This window comes from Octopus bimaculoides, chromosome 25, assembly GCF_001194135.2.
Source record: "Octopus bimaculoides isolate UCB-OBI-ISO-001 chromosome 25, ASM119413v2, whole genome shotgun sequence".
NCBI classification, from domain to species: Eukaryota; Metazoa; Mollusca; class Cephalopoda; order Octopoda; family Octopodidae; genus Octopus; species Octopus bimaculoides.
In genome coordinates this window covers 8544494-8550203 of record NC_069005.1, presented here as the reverse complement: position 1 = coordinate 8550203, position 5710 = coordinate 8544494, and the positions used below count along the sequence as shown (strand labels likewise).

At 35.3% G+C, this 5710-nt stretch overlaps 1 long non-coding RNA gene across 1 annotated transcript in view; it reads right to left on the bottom strand.

Moving 5' to 3' along the window:
- LOC128250754 (uncharacterized) overlaps positions 1–5710 on the bottom strand; it is a 296412-nt gene that overhangs the window by 10908 nt on the left and 279794 nt on the right. The gene's annotated exons all lie outside the window — the stretch shown is intronic.

Sequence of the window (5710 nt, the reverse complement as noted above, 5' to 3'; positions counted from 1 at the left end):
TATATATATCTATATATATCATCATCATCATCATCATCATTTAATGTCTGCTTTCCATGCTCGCATAGGTTGGACAGTTTTGCAGGAGCTGGTAAGTTAGATGACTGTGTTAAGCTCTACTTTGGTATGGTTTTTACACCTGGATTCCCTTCTTAATGCCAACCACTTTACCGCATGAACTGAGTGCTTTTACATGGCACAAACACCAGTAGCAGAGAGGTCACCAAATATACATATATATATATATATATACACACACACACACGCTTGTATGTTACAAACATATTTTAACTAACCTAAAGTTAGTTTATATGTGTGTGTGTATGTGTGTGTGTGTGTGTGTGTTACAAAGGTAGTTTAACTAATCTAAAGTTAGTTTTTATATATATGTATACACACACACACATACAAACAAAATAGACATTTCAAACGTCTCCTATTAGATCACTTGTCAGAAACTGGGAGAAGTTTTTTTCTTAAAAAGGAATCAAAGAGTGCTTATTAAATTGTTAGCCAAACATTTCTCTAAAAAAACAAAAATCCTATTCATGCACAGGTGTTTGTATGTGTATACGCATACCTGTTTCTGTAAGTAGTCTGTAAACAGGTGTGTGTGTGTGTGTATGCGTGTGCTATGTTTATGAATTATCAGTTGCCATTACAAACCAATATGTTGTTTTCAAATTTTGGCACAAGACCAGGAATTACACTGACCCCAGTACTCAACTGGTACTTATTTTACCAACCTCAAAAGGATGTTAAGGCAAAGTCAGCCTCAATGGAACTTGAACCCAGGACATAAAGATAAACAAAATGTTGCCAAGCATGCAAACAATTCTGCCAGCTAACCAGCTTAACAACAACAACAACAATAATAATAATAATCCTTACTACTAAAGGCACAAGGCCTGAAATTTTGAGAGAGAGGGGCTAGTTGATTATATCCAGCCCAGTATGTAACTGGTACTTATTTCATCAACCTCAAAAGGATGAAAGGCAAAATCAACCTCAGAGGAATTTCAAATCAGAACATAAAGACGGACGAAATGCCACTAAGCATTTTGCCTGGCATGCTAACAATTCTGCCAACTCACCACCTTAATAATAATAATAATAATAATAATAATAATAATAATAATAATAATAATAATAATAGTTACTGTTATTATTTCATCATTTTTTTTTAAATGATCAATAAAAAAAAAAAAGCAGAAACTAACAGAAATTAATGATGGGTTTTTATTTTTATATATATATATTAAGAATAATATTAATTATAAACAATAGATATATTTAAAGACATAGCCATGCAAACACCAATAACCAAACATTAATATCAACAACAACAACAAAATCAAAGAAAGAAAACACACACAATACTAATCTACATATGGTAAATTGATTTCAGGTAAAACATAAAAATAAATAAATAAAGTGTTTGTCGTCATCAGACTTTGAGCAGATTATTTGACAGCTCCGATGGCCATGTAGAAAGAACTGAAGACATATCCGATGGCACGCAAGGAAATTATTCTGATAAGAAGGAAAAAGTGACTGCAGTCACACTAACCAACAAATAATAGCTTTTACCATGAAAGAAACAAGAAATAAAACATGTTATTACTGAAGCACTACAACATTAATTCATTATATATACATGCGCTCTTGCACATATGTGTGTGTGTGTGCGTGTGTAGTGTATGTGGGTACACACATCTATAATACAAACATAAACACATATGCTAACAAGCATGTACATACAGAAACATACACATATACACATATGTATATATTCACAAATGCACATATACACAAATGAGTGTGTATATGTAGATATGTAAATGTATGTATGTTCTCTGTATACAGAGATGCTGTCAGCACAGAGATAGCACCAAGTTATCAAGGCAGCAAAGCTCAGTTCTCAGCCCAGCCCTATTTCTTATATTCTTCAGGCAATAACAGAAGTGTTTAGGACTGGTTGTCAATGGTAACTTCTGGTGTCAATCATCTGGTTCTAACTGCTAAACTGGTCGAAGAGGTGAACAAAAAACTCCAATTTGGAAACAAACCCTAGACTCAAAGATCTTCAAAGCAAATTTAGTAAAAGACCAAAGCAAATTTAGTTTTCGATAAATAAGACAGAATGCTACCACTATCAATAGAATGATTTTGCCCAATATGCAGAAATGAAATAGACAGGAATTCCATATGATGCACACCTCTTCTACATTCCCACAAGGAACGTAGAAGAGGTATAGCAGGATCAGAGGCAGGGTAACAGAGAAGGCACAAGTTCATAAATGGCAGATTCACAGGACTGGTTATAAGTGAAAAGTATGGCCACAGGCAAGTTTACAGAAAAAGTAAACTACATATGAACTAGATCATCATGTTTATCCATCAAATGATGCATTCCTGCAGCCACAATGCATTGAGGCAGCTGCCTTCTCCTCCATTGAACCATAAAGTTTTCTTCCAGAGTCCATCAGATCCAGTCTTCATGTGTAAGTAGTCATGCATGTATACTCAATGCATTCTTTCTACAACATTTAGAGTACTTTAACTCTTATTTCTAGCAATCTAGGTGCTCAGTCACACTTAGTGACAATTGAATTATTCCTTTATGATATCATATTACACCTGACTGTTTATATTAATTTTTAGTATACACACACACACACACACACACACACACACACACACACACACACATCAGTTTTAGAATAAGTACATTACATCTCTGCTTGCCATAAGTGATTACTGAGAGTTCATATCAGGAAGGGCCTTTGGGTTTAAGACTGAAAACGTCCTATCCAATCCATTCCCGCATAGAAAAGCAGACCTAAAAATGATGACGATGATAATGATAATGGAAATACATACATACATACATACATACATACACTTTATCTAATGGTTTCTTCTTTAACACAGTTCATGTGTATTTTGAGGCAGACAGATTTGGCTTTTGCTTCTAGCAAATTAGGCAACCACATACTGACTGCCTGGTGAATGAGTTGCAGTGGGAGAGGAGAAACAAGTGACTGGCACTCCATTGGATATGACAAGTGTTCCAGTTGATCTGATCGACAGAAAAGCTTGCCCATGAAATTAACATGCAAGTGGCTGAGCACTCCACAGACATTAGTACCCTTAACATAGTTCTCAGAGAGATTCAGCACAACACAATGTGACAAGGTTGGTCCTTTGAATTACAGGTACAACTCGTTTTTGCCAGCTGAGTGGACTGGAGCAGCATGAAATAAAGTGTCTTGCTCAAGGACCCAATGTGCTGCTGAGTATCAAACTCATGACCTTCCAATCATGTGCTAAATACCCTAACCACTAAGCCACGTGCTTCCACCAAGAAATAAGTATGGTGCCAAATAAGCTTGGTAAGCAAAGTTTTGAAGTATTCCTTGGTCAGAATCAGCATGACACAATGCAAAGGTCCAACTGAATTACAGTTATCGGCATTCCATTAGTTATGATAAGGGTTCCAGTTGATTTGATCAACAGAACAGTTTGCTCATGAAATTAGCATGCAAGTGGCTGAGTACTCCAATTCTCAGGGCAATTCAGTGCAACACAGAATGTGACAAAGTTGGTCCTTTTAATTACAGATACAACTCGTTTTTGTCAGCTGAATGAACTAGAGCAGCATGAAATAAAGTGTCTTGCTCAAGGACATACAATGTGCTGCTGGGTATTGAACTCACAACCTTATGATCATGAGCTGAATCCCCTAACCACTAAGCTACATGCCTTCACAAAGAAATAAATATGAAGACTTAACAAAGAATAATACAAAGCAAAGTCATCGTTACTAACTCGTTAAGAGATTTAATGATTCTTTACTTTTTCCTTCATTTGCACCCGCCCCCACCAGGCTACAACCCCACCTGGCCCCCATCATTAAAAACTTGGTTGTTTAACATATCTTCCTCCCCCTCTTTACCTTGCTCCCTCCTCCTCTTTATCCTGCTCGCTCTCTCTCTCTCTCTCTCTCTCTCTCTCTCCTCGTGTTTTGCTGCATGTATTTCCAAAGGACTGAACTTGATTCAACACCCCACCCTGACACCGAGCTCATCCCATTAAGAGACAAAATATAGTTAGCACTCTCCTCTTAGAACAATGTCCGTGCATTATTGAAATGGAATGGAATTAAATCAGATGAAGAACAAATATGTAAATAAATGCTCAAAAATTCTAAATTTAAAAAAAAATACAAACGCATACATACATACACAAACCACACACACAGTGACATGCAAATTGGTGATTTTAACATGAAGAGGTATTTCTGATAATTTTTTTATATTTTTTCCTTAGTTTCTTCCTTTCCTTTCTTTTCTTTTCTTTTTTTTTTTTTTGTTTTGTTTATTTCCTTTAGATCCAAGACTAATTAGCTTTATTTATTTTATAATCTTTTATCATTTTTCTTTCACTATGTATATATATATATATATATATATATATTATTTGTTTTGTATTTATTTATCCACATTAATTGAACCGAAATTTCCCCAGTCTTTTAATTAGGAATTAAAGTGTATTGCCAAGTTTCAGCAGCTAAACTCCTACTGCTTCACTAAACTAAATATAGCGGAATTATACAGGAGATCAAGATAACCAGTTTATAAGATGCTAGTACTCCTGAATGAAGTAATCTATTTTTGACAAAGATAAATTCACAAAAGAATACTAGACGCATGCCTGCATGCACATTTATATGTGTGTATATGTGTATGAATTTATGTACATATATATTTACCTCTATGTATGTGTATACATACATACAAACAAACATATATATATGTATATGTATATATAAACATATGCGTGAGTGTATATATGTGTGTGTGTATGCCTGTATATATATATATGTATATATATATATATATATGTATGTATGTATGTGTGTGTCTGTGTGTGTGAGAGTGCATCAATAAATTTATTAGATGTGGCTATGTGGTAACAAACTTGCTTCCCAAACACATGGTTCTGTGTTCGGTCCCACTATGTGGTACCTTGAGCAAATGTTTTCTTCTATAGCCTCAGGCTGGCTAAAGCCTCGGAAGTGGATTTGGTGTGGTTTCTATCATTGTGTGCACTTCTCATCAACTACTCGACAGAGTTTACTGGTCCCAGCACCAGAGCAGATATCATATACCCAATAAGTTCTCTCAACCCTACTCTGTCTCCACTCCTTTGCCAAACACGTTACAGAGTGAATTGGTTGCACTCAGTTCCAGCAGTAGTTCTAATGCTAGTGTCATGTGCCTTGCAAAATAAAAAAAGGGACTCTGTCTCCTAAATTATCACTGTTCACATGCAGGGCAGTGTAACTAATAGAGTGGGTAGAAGAGAGAAGAAAAACTTGGATGAAAGAAAGAAGTATATGAAGGAGACAACAAGATGATCGGAGGTGGCAGTTGGAAGTTATGTCACAGGGACAAAAACACACCAACACTGGTTGCCAAGCAGTGGTGGCGGGGACAGATGCAAAGACACACACACACACACACACACACACACATATATATATATATATACACACACACACTCATATATATATATATATATATATATAAATTGTAAATCCCAAAGAAAAAAATAACAACAAAACTACAAAGGATTCCGCGGTACACGTGTTTCAAGCTCTACATGTGTATCATATAATATAACATAATATAATATAACATAATAT